Source organism: Schistocerca americana, chromosome 4, assembly GCF_021461395.2.
Source record: "Schistocerca americana isolate TAMUIC-IGC-003095 chromosome 4, iqSchAmer2.1, whole genome shotgun sequence".
Lineage (NCBI taxonomy): Eukaryota > Metazoa > Arthropoda > Insecta > Orthoptera > Acrididae > Schistocerca > Schistocerca americana.
Window position 1 is genome coordinate 556256919 of NC_060122.1, and position 14848 is coordinate 556271766.

The 14848-nt window shown below is 39.2% G+C and overlaps 1 protein-coding gene across 1 annotated transcript in view; it reads left to right on the plus strand.

Annotated features, from left to right (window-relative positions):
• The window catches only part of LOC124613611 (atrial natriuretic peptide receptor 1-like), a 917955-nt gene that overhangs the window by 758844 nt on the left and 144263 nt on the right, over nucleotides 1-14848 (plus strand). The window lies entirely within an intron of this gene.

The window sequence follows — 14848 nt, forward strand, 5'->3', positions numbered from 1 at the left end:
GATGAATATCTTTGCTTTGTCATCATGTTTATCGGTCCATTGTCATCTTCGGGAATCAGTAACGTACTTGAAAATGGGCTTATAACCCGAAACCTAGGTTATGCAATAATATTAATAATAAATTGTGAAACAAAGTTAAAAACAATGTTTGTTTAGTTAATTTACAATGTTTCACCAATAACCCAGAGTTCATTCAATTAAAGTAAATGTATATAGTGTGGTGATGTTGTGAACTAAAAACACTTAGCTGAACTGAACTGGTTTTCTGTCTTAAACTTGATGTGTATGTGTGTGTCTGTGTTGTAATGCTGAACAATGCAACACAGACGCAATTCAAGTGGTGCAGTTACTAAACGCTGTCTGATAAAATTAGTTGCCAACTAACTGAAATTGCAATTAACTTCAGCCAAATTAATTAGAAAACCTAAAGCTGTAGATTAAAGAAACTATACCGTGAAATTCTGTATTGTGCAGTGCAATGAACAGTGCTACAGCGCTTGACGTTACAATACTTGACTAGCAGTTTCAACACTCAAAACTAACACAATAAAAAATGCTACATAAAATTACTAATCGAATTTTGAAAAAATACATAACCAAAATGTTACTGTGAGAAACCACGTGATCCTGCGTACGCAAACTGACTATGTAATATTCCGAACCTTAAATGATACACACGAATGTAACACTGTATTGTAAGAACAACACCGTCTGCACATGAAATGAAGTCTGAAATAAACTTTAGCTAAACTGAACCTGATAATAATTTTGAAATGCGAAGACAACTGTAAATGATCTTGCTATGTTCTGACTGTGATGTTAACCTCTGGCCGTAACTAATTTTTATGGCTTACGTGTAGTATCGGGAACTTGGTACGGCTCAAGAGTTATGCACATTATAAAGCACTGCGCAGCAGCAAACCAGCTAAATAGGAGAAACCCTTGTCCCGTGCAATGCAAGGACGTGCAACTACGCTAAACAGATGGTGCTTCACTTTCAAGCAACTTTGTTCCGCAATGCGGCAACACACATAATCAAAAAACAAAATTCGTGTGGAGATGGTGGAAGATATTGCATTTACTAAATGATGCAAAAGATGCCAGTAATCGAAAAGTATATTGAAAATCTGTTTTCACAACAAATGCAATCATCTTTACAAAACTTACTTCTTATTACAAACATGACTTTGCCATGAAATTAATTATTGAAATGGTAAAGAAGTGAGTTGAAGACATGCGAACGGGTAACATTACTTATTCTGGTCTTAACAATGAACTAACTAACCCAAACCGAAGAAGAAAAATCCCACTAAAACTATCCATTTTCCAAACACGTCCTAAACTACACGCAGACAAGCAGTCCAACAACAACATTCCTGTAAATCTTCACACTTCTCTAACAAATCTCTACCATACCACATTTCCAAAATTCAACACCCTCTGTATGTTTATCTCTATGCTCTGCAAGCCGTTCCCAGACCCAGCTCACTTACTTCACACAGAATGTACATGTATTGCTCGGAGAGCACCAGGACAAATTTTGCGTACTTTCCTGGTCACCAAACCCCCCGGTTTTAAATCCAATCGAGAATATGTGGGACCACGTCGATCGAGCCATTTGCGCTAAGGATCACAAACCTAGGACAGCCGACCACCGCACTGGAGTCGGCAACGCTCCACATCCCTGTCGGTAACTTCGAGAATCTCGTTAACTCTCTTCCTGCGCTGAAAACGACGGCTATTCAGGCTTTTGATAGTTGGTCACTTTAATGTGCCTGGACGGTGTGTAAATGTTAGTACTGCCAGCAGAGAGCAGGACCCGCAAAGAGGTCTTCATTCTTGAAATTGAGGCATTCATTTCTCTCTTCCTACGACATTTTTTCCTGTTCCCTTGCATCCCCCTCCCTCTCACTTCACTCGTCGTTTCTTTATCCTTATTGTCAATTTTATTTCTAAGTCATCTGCACTACGGAGTATCTGCACTTTTCACTTTCGTGGGCGTAATTTCCTCAAATATCAATGGCCACATTTATAATTCTTATTGCTATAGCTCCGTCATTTTTTATTGTGCTGCTCCGATAATTTATTCTTAACGATTTTGCTTAGTTCAGTGGCCGCAGCCTCTCATAATTCTGAATTCGCCTTTTCTGCATATTCTTACAGAAAAATAAATTCCATAGTCCACGTCTGCAAGAAAATATTAGACATTATCAAACTGTTTTAATATTGTGAATACGTGATTATTAATTCTGAAGTACAGCTTTCGTGAAAAAGTTACTTATAAAGGTTTAACAGCTCTTTCAATATGTCACAAAACGATGCCAAATTTTTTATGCGATAGATTTTCATTCAAATCGACTGCATGCAAATGAACAAAAAACATAGCTAAAGTAGTAAAGCGTGAAATTAGACAAGTCGAAAAAATCCAAAAGGTACCACATTTTAACTCATGTCAGCATTTTCCCTTGAACTCGGGGGCCTTGAGGAAAATATCGGTAAAAAAGCTCATAACGAAACTTATTAAAGCAGGAGAACGCTGGAAGGCTGAGCCAGGGCATGAGCAGATCGATACTGTGGAGAAACTTTGAAAACTTCGTGAGTTTACTTCGCTAAACACACACAAGCTTCGCGGTTAGGTCGGGACAAGGGACCAGACGGGCAAATATTTTATGGGCCCTGCTAATGGAGAGTTTGACAGCATTAGGTCAATCTGTGTACTAGAAGATCGCCTTAAATTTCCGTTGCATTCATCTCTAGTGATATAATTTTGCACGAAGACGCAAAAATCTCTTATTTGAAGCAGTTTATGTCGCATTAAGTGACAGCATTTCTGATGTATGATCTACACTCTCTCTACTTTTAGCTGCCCAGGTCATTACGGAGTGGCCTGAAAAGATCCCCTCGTGAGAATATCATGTGCAGCATTTAAAGTGGAACAGAGAAATACATACCTACCCACTTTATTAAACCAAGCACCGACCGAAATGTCAGTTGACATTTTATTAAGTCATTATGGCTTTAAATGATTTTATTAAGTCTCAACAATCGTAACAGTTTATTATTTACACTCTTTCTCCTATCAAAGCAGAACGTTTCAGGCATCATATTTTTGAGCTCCCTTCCATGTCCCCAGCTATATGTTTTCACATGTATTTCATTCAAGACGTTTATGTTAGCAACCCCTGACATCTTTCAATAACACTGGTAACGTCAGCGACAAATTTTGAAAGTTTACCCATTACGCAAAAGAAACAGTGGAAGGCACTAAATTTTTATTTTTTTTCAGAAATCTTACATTGATATTTTTCTCGAAACACCCCGCAGCTTGTCAGTTTTTCCCTTATGCAAACAGGCCTCCGCAATTTTTCAAATTAACGGTATATCATTAAAATGACCTAAATTGTTTCGCACACCGAGCTTCTTTGTCACCTCACATGATATCCTTTTCTAGATTTTGCTAACTTTTTTAAGTCATCAGTCTTCTTCGCCATGAATTCCTCTCTTGTGATTCTTGAAGTTCTCTCGGCGAAATGAGTATTTCCTCAAGTTTCGGGATTGCAACCGGATGATGTTCACATCTTGCCACGATATTTCGGCTGACAGCCATTCAGCTGTCTTTGTGTGAGTACGTAGCACTGTAAAACACTCACCTGAAGATGCCTGAATGGTTGTAAGCCGAAATATAGTGACAAGACGTCGACTTCATCCGGCTGCAATTCCGATACTTTATGCAATTCCTCTCTAATGCCGACCATTTCATATCAGAGAAACACTTGCCCCAAACATTCCCAATTACGTGTTGGATATATTTCAATCTCTTTCTGCCCCTGCTGTTTTTACCCTCTTTAGCTCCCTCCAGCACAATGGAACCTATTCCCTACGTCTTAACATACGTCCTGTCATCATGTCCCTTCTTCTTGTCAGAGTATTCCATATTTTCCTTTCTTTTCCATATTTTTGGTACTACTAGACTTCTCTTCCTTCTGCTAGTCTCTCCTTGTTTCGCCCGTCATGTGTTACTTTGCTTCCCAAGACCGCTACGGTCGCAGGTTCGAATCCTGCCTCGGGCATGGATGTATGTGATGTCCTTAGGTTGGTTAGGTTTAACTAGTTCTAAGTTCTAGGGGACTAATGACCTCAGAAGTTGAGTCCCATAGTACTCAGAGCAATTTGTTACTTTGCTTCCAAGGTAGCAGAATTCCATAATTTCACCTACTTCATGGTCACCAATTTTTATGTTAAGTTTATCGCTAGTTGCATCACTGATCCTTGTCATTACTTTTATTTTTTTCCGGTTCAGTCTCAGCCCATTTTCTGTACTCACTAAACTGTTCATTTCATGCAACAAACCCCATAATTCTCTTTCACCTTCACTGAGGACAATCCCACTCCGGCATCTTTATTCCCAACATACCTTCTTCAGTATATAGATTGAACGGTGAAGCAGAAATACTGTATTCCTGTCTTCCACTCTTTTTAATCAGAGTACTTCGTTCTTGATCTTCCCTTCTTTTGGTCCCTCTTGGCTCTTGTATACCTTGTATATTACCCGTCTTTTCTATAGCTTACTCCAAATTTCCTCACTGTTTCGAACATCTTGCCCCGTTTTAAATTGTCGAACTCTTTTGCTATGTCGACAGACCTTATGAACGTGTCTTCAGTTTTCTAAAGTCTTTCTTCCATTATCGACCGCATCGTCATAACAGCCTCTCTGGTTCCTTTACACTTCCGAAAGCCAAACTGATCGTCATCTAACAGATCGTTAGTTATCGTTTCCATTTTTCGGCATATTATTTTTGTTAGCAACTTGGATGCGTATTGCTGTATGCTGGTTGTGTGGTAATTCTCAATCTGTCCTTGCTATCTTTGGAATTATGTGGAAGATTTTTTTCTGAAAGTCTTACGGGATGTCACCAGTCTCACAGATTCTACACACTGACTTGAATACTCGTTTGGGGGTCCATTTCCGAAGAAATTTTATCCATTTCTTCTGCATTATTTGATCACAAGTCTTCCAAAGCATTTTTAAACTCTAATACTGATGCACTATGTCTCCCATATCCGTTGCTTTTTGAATACAGGGTGTTACAAAAGGTACGGCCAAACTTTCAGGAAACATTCCTCGCACACAAAGAAAGAAAATATGTTATGTGGACATGTGTCCGGAAACGCTTACTTTCCATGTTAGAGCTCATTTTATTACTTCTCTTCAAATCACATTAATCATGGAATGGAAACACACAGCAACAGAACGTACCAGCGTGACTTCAAACACGCGAGGATACATGCATCCACCCTCCGTCGCATGGAATCCCTGATGCGCTGATGCAGCCCTGGAGAATGGCGTATTGTATCACAGCCGTCCACAATACGAGCACGAAGAGTCTCTACATTTGGTACCGGGGTTGCATAGACAAGAGCTTTCAAATGCCCGCATAAATGTAAGTAAAGAGGGTTGAGGTCAGGAGAGCGTGGAGGCAATGGAATTGGTCCGCCTCTACCAATCCATCGGTCACCGAATCTGTTGTTGAGAAGCGTACGAATACTTCGACTGAAATGTGCAGGAGCTCCATCGTGCATGAATCACATGTTGTGTCGTACTTGTAAAGGCACATGTTCTAGCAGCATACGTCGAGTATCCCGTATGAAATCATGGCGGTGAATCGAGGAAGTACAGTACATACTGACGAAACTAAACTGAGCTCTAACATGGAAATTAAGCGTTTCCGGACACATGTCCACATAACATCTTTTCTTTATTTGTGTGTGAGGAATGTTTCCTGAAAGTTTGGCCGTACCTTTTTGTAACACCCTGTATATACGGACAGACACATAAAACTTACTTTTATTACATATGTGGATTTAAACAGTGGCTGAAATCGATTCGGAGACCCAGGATGTTTTGATTGTTGGTCAGAGTCGTTGCCCCTAGAGCACCCTTTCTTAGCACTGCTGCCTGCAGTGCAGTACACACTCAAAATTGTTTACTGAACCTTACAATAAAAGAGTTTCCAGTCTTCCGCGTGGAAAACGATGGATACTCTCGAAAGCAGACTGAAAATTTATTGTTGCAAAAGCGAAAAATAGTAGTAGGAATTTCACAAATTAAAAAAAAAAACGAAAGAAACTTTTCCTGAACTAAAACTCACTCCTCTAAATGACGATAATGGACTATAGATTCAGACCAATCTCAAATGAAATCTAAACATGGCACAAGTTAAATAAAATATAAATATCGTAAAAGGTTTTAGTGTAAGTCATTGATGCTAACAAATCTGGTAAATATCATCAACTTAAATACAGGAGCCAAAAAGCTACGGAAAAATTAACCACGGTATCGCATGAGAAAAACTAAACGAGAAGTGTAAATTGAACAGACACAGGACAGTGACCAACTGTAATAACTACATCCAAATAACACAACAGAAAACATTTACATCTGCGAGTAAAATCTATTCATATAAAATGAGATCTGAATAGACAGTTGAAAGTAGTTCCAGTTGTAGACAGCACTAGTTTCGTAATTAGCGTCTCAGTCGCAATAGTTGGACAGATAAGAACAGTAATAAGAATCGTAACTGTGAATGAAGCTTGGCTGACAGAAGAAATAGATTAAATGATCGACGAAAGAAGGAAGTACAAAAATGTTCAGTAAAATAACACGATGCAGCGACGTAAGTCAGTTAGAAATAAAATCAATACGGATCTCTGAAATCATTCGGGAAAGTTGCACTAAACTATTATTCAAGTTAGTCTGTAGAATCTGTGAGACAGTAGACGTACTTTCGGAAGAATATCTTTCACAATATCAGTTTAATTTTTTGTGCTCACTCTTTTAAGCGCTAAATGGCTTTTATGTAAATGGTGCGTTGCATCATAAAGGCGACAACCATAAACCTTAATATATTCGAAATTGGGACCAACAAACGACGGTTAGCGTGATCACGTAAATCGAGGAACGTGGTTGATAAGATTGACGCATTTCTGATTAGCTATCCAAAGAATAACATACATTTCTTTCTTTCTTTTTCCTTTCTTTCTTTCTTTCTTCTTTTGGTTCCATCACAAAATAGTTATCATAATCCTAGCTGTCAACAAGTCCTTATTGTGGAATATGATTCGTACGTATTCGAGCAATTTCGATGGGATAGCCTACAGGAGTGGTTACAGAAGCCTGCTTTGCAACTACTGAGATACTTTTAGTAACAAAATTACGACAATACCAATTCAGTTGAGTCTTGTTTGTATGTTCTTGAAGGGGGATGATAAAATCAATGTACAAGTGAGATTAAAGTTAAAATGAAATTTCCTAATGTATTTGTATTAACTTTAAGTGCATGCAAACAGAAGACACTTATACTGTACAGTAGTAAATACAATTCAAACTGGCTTATGCCTAAAAAATAAATCAGTTGTAATTTGTTTTTTGGAAGCAAGACTGCACTCATAGACCAAGTGTTCATATGCAGTTACTGTGTTCATTTTGCCATCAAATAATTTTTCTTGATATTATGTATCAGTGTGCTACTTCCACTGCAGTAAGTGCTTCTGAAAGACTGAGAGGGACCACAGATTCACCATCCGATTCTTCGGTTTCCTCAGACCAATTTTTTTGAGCTGATAATGGCACAACATCTTTAATTATTTCGTCGTCGTTTTATACACAACAAACGGCACTATCAGCATCACAGTAAACAAAGTCATCAAAAACCATCCCATTTGAAATACGAGCCCAGCCATTGTCTTTTGGTACGCCGAGATCTACAACAAAACCTTAAACATTTTCGGGGTCAGCTTGAGCTTCATTTTCTGTGATGCCAGCTTTTCGAAAGCAGTTGCGTGTTGTGTTTGGCTTCAATGCAGTCCTTAAGTACCGCATTTCCTACATACGTAAAAATCGGTTTAAAATGTAAGTATCTATACTGCATTTTGATTTATAAAACTATTCAAAAAACTTCAGTGACGTTCAGAGGGAAATGACAGGGAATGCTATAAGTATGTAGTTATGCATAAAGAGTATCCTAATCTACAATTCGATTATTTGGCTTACCTGCAGCATGTTCAGTTTAGGAACTTCCCTCCCGCTGCTGAGAAGAAGGATGAGTGGTTGAACCAGCCTCTTCCTGTATTTTGCTTTTTCGGCAGCAATGACGCCCAAGTCCAGAGGTTGAAGATGGCTCCTGGAAAAAATAAGATATCCATGTCGCTGGGCTGCCGGGCGGTGAGCGGAACAATAATTGTCCAAAACTCAAGCTATTTATTTGTCCTCGCGACATATTCGGCCATTAAGATTTTCGAGATGACCCTTGAAGAGGTTTTCAGTCCTCCATGCCTTCTTGTCTGATTCATAGTCGGTGGGGTACGATTTTACTCCCTTGAAACACCGAGGCTACTCTTACTTCCCCATCACTGGCGTTCGTGATAAAGAGTGCCGCCGCTCTTCTACTTTTGCCCCCAAAGGAGGAGTCGCCCTTAAACGCCCATGTTTCGTCCGTAATAAGTTTAAAAAAAGTCCTATTACGTCTGTGTTGTAAATATTTTTCAGACTGTGTTTTGCAGTTAGATTTGAAAGATCAGGACCTTTCCAATATTCTACGGTGAAATTATCCATGTTATTAGCCTCCACATAAACTCTGCTTTTTTGAGAATTTTACAGCCTTTTCTCTCAGAATTGTGACTGAAATAGGCACATTAGTTGCACACAGCTGCTGAGCATTTTTCCAAGTCCGGAAACTTTCCACCCTGGATACGCCTGCGTTTCTCACCGCTTGGTCCAGCTTTCGAAGCACTAGATCTTATCGGCGTTTCATTGGCCAACATACAGGTAGCTGTTAAGAGAATTTTGAAAAGTAATTCCTCCGAATTTTTTATGAAAAACCTCTTAAAACTTTTTAAATAAAATGGACATTTTTAACATTCTACATCTTTATTTCTCCCAACGAGAGACCAGTCTGCTCATACTGCCACTGCAGAATGTGTGATTTTGTTGACGGAGTCACAACCTCACCTCTACTTGCACAAAATATGGTTCAAATGGCTCTGAGCACTATGGGACTCAAGTCCCCTAGAACTTAGAACTACTTAAACCTAACTAACCTAAGGACATCACACACATCCATGCCCGAGGCAGGATTCGAACCTGCGACCGTAGCGGCCGCGCGGTTCCAGACTGTAGCGCCTAGAATGGCTCGGCCTCCTACTTGCACAGCTTCATCATCACTATCAAAGAGACGTCCTCGAAGACGTTCTTTAAGTTTTGTAAACATATGAAAGATGGGTCCAAGTCTGGACTATATGGAGGATGATCGATTACAACCAACCCAAGATGTCGAGTTGTTCCAAATATCGCTTCGTTCCTGTGTGGTCTGGCATTGTCTTGCTGAAGGAGAGGGAGCTCCTTGTGTGGACGAACTCTTCAAATCCGAGACTCGATTACAGCCCGCTGTTTCTCACGCACCGACATAATTCCGCTACGCACCACCAGGTTAAAACGCCATAGGTCGGAGCCCTCTAGCTGCAGAGAGCAGGAAATATGTAGACATGAAGAATAAAGGTCTAGAATGTTAATAACGTTTGTTTTATTTTAAAAAATTTAACAGTTTTCGCATAAAAAATTCGGAGGCATTACTTTTCAACACGCCCTCGTATAATATAGAATTTTGGGACATTTTATGCTTACTTTAGGTTTAGTTGGGCTTCTTTGGGCTTCTTCGGTTATGTTTACTTTTTCCTGCATGGAAATATATCTTATTTCGTTTTGTGACGAACTCATCATTTTCGTATGCTCAAAAATGGGAAACTACACTAAAAAAATTAACTGAGTCCACCCATTGCAAAGAAATACTCTTTAGTTTCCCTCACCTGCTCACACTACCGTCGACTGCAACTGCATACCGCTAATATGTATTGTGATTGTTGGAGCGCGGGCCGCAATCCCCCAGCTTATCTCTGTAACCGCCTGCCACAAAGTCATGAACAACTGAGTCGCCAAGTGTACTGTGTATACAGTCTGCAATAATGGTTGTGAGTTTACATGCAGACAGCAAACCAACAATAGCTGGCCGTGCCATTTACGAAATGTTTCGTGACGATTTCGTGGTTTTTATAATGTACAAGTGCGACAAAAACGACTGTGTGGAGAGAAAAAATAATAGCGTAAAATGCGAAAACGTATAAATGGAAAACGTAAAAGTGGGATTACAGTGCATGCAAAAAAAACATAGAGATGAGAAACGTATAAATGCGGTTTCGCTTGTAATAACCTATGAAAAGAATCGAGGGAACCACGAATGAAACTTAAATGTGGAATTTGTTCGTCTTTTTGTTATGAAAATAATGTTTCCATGTCAGATGACATATTTTTCTAGTTACACTGATTTTGACTGCTTATGTCAAAAATGGTTCAAATGGTTCTGAGCACTATGGGCCTTAACTTCTGAGGTCATCAGTCCCCTAGAACTTAGAACTACTTAAACCTAACTAATCTAAGGACATCACACACATCCATACCCGAGGCAGGATTCGAACCTGTGACCGTAGCGGTCGCGCAGTTCCAGATGTAGCGCCTAGAACCGCTCGGTCACCCCTGCCGGCGACTGCTTATGTCGAATAATTTGTTACCGTGGTTATGTTTCTTTATGCATCTACCTCTACCATCAAAAATTTACATTTCTGCGTCAGTCGTAAAATATTATTTATATATAACGCAAGAGTGCACAACAACAGTTTCGAGGTCAGAAACGCATAATAAACTGCTTCGTGACATTTCTGGAAAGTACGTCTTCAAATAAAATTTCATTTTTTGAAACCAATATTCATCGTTAGTTAACCGTGATACGTGTGTAACTCTTTCAAATTTCGAGTAAACTTTAATCACCAAGGCAGACCATATCTTTTAATGTTTCACACCCTGAGTTATTATTGTGTTTCACACAGCATTCCACACCAGCCTACCTGGTGAAACCTCTGCAATCTACATGCACCTGAGTCTGAGTACTGTATTTATGCCTTGATGATTAAGTGTGTGTCCTGTCAACCGATCCCTTCTTTTAGTCAAGATGTGCCACACATTTATTTTCTCACTAATTCGATTCAGTACTCCGTCATTAGTTATCCTACCTACAGATTTACTCTTCAGCTTTTTCCCCATCACCACATTTCAAAAGCTTCCATTCTCTATCTGTTCTGTTTATCATCCACATTTCACTTGAGTACAAGGCTACACTCCAGACAATAACTTCAGAAAGCTTTCTATCATCTAAATTTATATTAGAACAAATATCTCCTTTTCAGAAACTCTTTTCTTGCTGTCAGCAATCTACATTTTAAGCCCTCTCTGCTTTGGCCATTGTCATTTATTTTGCTTCCCTAATAGCAAACTCATCTACCTACTTTTAGTGTGTCATTTACTAATATAATTCACCCATCATCAACTGATTTTATCCATATCCTGCATGAACAGTTGTCGCGACATTGCTTTATCATCATTTCTTCGAAATTTTCTGACAATTATGTTAGATACTAATAAATATTTAGAGCTTTTCGCACTAAGGAACTTCAAAAACACACGATTCTGTATAAAATGTAGTTTTTCCAGGATGTCAGTCTTTTTTTCATAGACATTTCCCTACGAAAAACACCGACAACAATAAAACGATTAGCTCACAAAAGCAATGAGCAACAGCTAGCGTCCCGAGATGCAGACAGCACATACAAGCAATGTCTGACATCGGCTGCGTCGAGGTGGGTTCCGAAGAACTTTAGAACAAATGTATCAGCTGACTGACAGATTATTTTTACAACGTTTATATTAGATCGCTTTCTTGTCTGTTTACCTGTTCAGTACAAATTTTGGAACTGATTTTAATCTAATCTCCCGATGGCCTTGAGACCAAGAGGTCCTGATAACCCTTTTGTGAAAATATTTATGGACTGAGCTGACGAATGACTGGTATTCAGCTAGTGTTCAGAATCGTTCCAGGTAATTCTATGCAAATTGCTCCATTTGTGTCCTGAACACTGAACTTAATGTTTATACTCTGCTCTACCATTGTACCACTGGATCACTGATACGTACACAGCGGATTGCTGAAGCTGCAGAGAACTTTCTTCACAAACTGCTACATCCTATAGTGTGTTAGGTAGAACGAACATTTCCTTTACCTGTTCGTACATAGTACTCCATATTCTAGACAGCAAAAATGAGCCAATACAGTAATTTCTAAATGAAACTAGGTGAGAGAATCCCGATGGTGACCAGTCTAATTGTCGCATTTGCGATTTCTCAGACTTCGTCACAGTATCAGTTGACCGACATCTAGATTATCATGTTTGTATTAGGTCGCTTTCTTGTCCGTCTGTTTGTTCGATACAAATATTGGCATCGATTTTAACCTAACGTCCTGATGACCTGGAGATTTGAATTTTTAGACATAACTCAGAATTTGATGACAATACAATATTAACTTGCTTCCTTGTCTGGTGTCTGGCGAGGGTACTTTGTGTATCACTGGCATTTCCCACTTTTTGTTCCAGTCGCAAATGGTGCATGGAAATAACAATTGCTGGTAAGCCTACGTAGGAGGAAAATGTAGGAATATTGGTTGAGTCAAGTGAAAGAAACTATACAAACCTGGAATTTACCTCATGTCTCAAGTATAATTCGCGCGGCTCCCCCCCCCCCCCCCCCCCCCCCCCCGTTGGGGTTTCGAGTCCTCCCTCGGGCATGGGAGTGTGTGTTGTCCTTAGCCTAAGTTAGTGTAAGTTAGTTTAATTAATGTGTAAGACCAGGAACTGATGACCTCAGCAGTTTGGTCCCATAATCCTTACCACAAATTTCCAATTTTTTCCATAAGTATAATTTCACAAATATTTGAAACAGACTGAAAAATTCCACACACACACACACATAAGACTAAAAAACATAAAATAATTATTCAAATAAAAATGCATTTTTAACGTACCACGTTTCTAAATCAGACTGAAAAGTACAAAATAATTTCTCCTAGCCTCATACATATTCCTAACATTGTCCAGATAGTCCTGAATATTTGTGATTGCGAATTTTTAATAACTATGAAAATTGTAAAGTTCAAAACGAAACATTTCAGACATATGCCATACATAATACATGCATGAATAGTTCACTTCCTTACTATTATACTACTTTCCAGATGGTGTTTAAGTAGTTCACCTCATTTCAAATATCTGTTGGATTCAACCCCGCGTTTTTCGTTTTAAATCTTGCAAATATTTTCATGTTGTTCTGATCTTCAGTCCTGAGGCTGGTTTGATGCAGCTCTCCATGCTACTCTATCCTGTGCAAGCCTCTTCATCTCCGAATAACTACTGCAACCTACATCCTTCAGAATCTGCTAATGTATTCCTCTCTTGGTCTTCTTGGTCTCCCTCTATGATTTTTACCGCACCCCCCCCCCCCCCCCACGCTTCCCTTTAGTACTAAATTGGTCATCCCTTGATGCCTCAAAACGTCTCCTACCAACCGATCCAATCTTCTAGTCAAGTTCTGCCACAAATTCCTCTTCTCTTCTCTCCAGTACCTCTTCTATTCAGTACCTCCTCATTACATTAGTTACGTGATCTATCCACCTAATCCTCAGCGTTCTTCTGTAGCACCACATTTCGAAAGCTTCTATTCTCTTCTTGTCTACACCGTTTATCGCTCATGTTTCACCTCCATGTATGGCTACACTCCATACAAATACTTTCAGAAAAGACTCCCTGACACTTAAATCTATATTTGATGTTAACGAATTTCTCTTCTCCAGAAACGCTTTTCTTACCATTGCTAGTCTACATTTTATGTCCTCTCTACTTCGACCATCATCAGTTATTTTGCTGCCCAAATAGCGAAACTCATCTACTACTTTAAATGTCTCATTTGCTAATCTAATTCCCTCAGCATCACTTGATTTAATTCAACTACTTTCGATTATCCTTGTTTTGCATTTATTGAAGTTCATTTAATATCCCGCTTTCAAGATACTGTCCATTCCATTCAACCTCTCTTCCAGATCATTTACTGTCTCTGACAGAATTACAATGTGATCGACAAGCTTCAAAGATTTTATTTCTTCCCCAAATTTTTCTTTTGTTTCCTTTGCAGTTTGTTCAGTATACAGATTGAATAGCATCGGGGATAGGCTAAACTCTGTCACACCCTCTTCTAAACCACTGCTTCCCTTTCGTGCCCCTTGCCTCTTATACTTGCCATCTCGTTTCTTTACAAAAAAAGCAGTCTTTCACTCCCTGTATTTTCCCCTACCACCTTTAGAATTAGAAAGAGAGTAGTCCACGCAACAATGTCAAAAGTTTTCTCTTAGTCTACAAATGCTAGAAAAGTAGGTTTGCCTTTCCTTAACCTAGCTTCTAAGATAAGTCTTAGGGTCAGTATTGCCTCGCGTGTTCCAACATGTCTATACAATCCAGACTGATCTTCCCCGAGGTCGGCTTCTACGTTCGTAAAGAATTCGTGTCAGTATTTTGCAACCATGACTTATTAAACTGACAGTGCGGTAATTTTCATACCTGTCAATACCTACCTTCTTTGGGATTGAAATTATTATATTCTTCTTGAAGTCCGAAGGTATTTCGCCAGTCTCATACATCTTGCTCACCAGATGGAAGAGTTTTGACACGGCTGTCTCTCCCAAGGCTATCAGTAGTTCTAATGGAATGCTGTCTACACCCGGGGGCTTGTTTCCACTTAGGTCTTTCAGTGCTATGTCAAATTCTTCACGCAGTATCTTAACTCCCATTTCATCTTCACCTACGTCCTATTCCATTTCCATAATGTAGCCTTCAAGTACATCGCCCTCTATATATATGC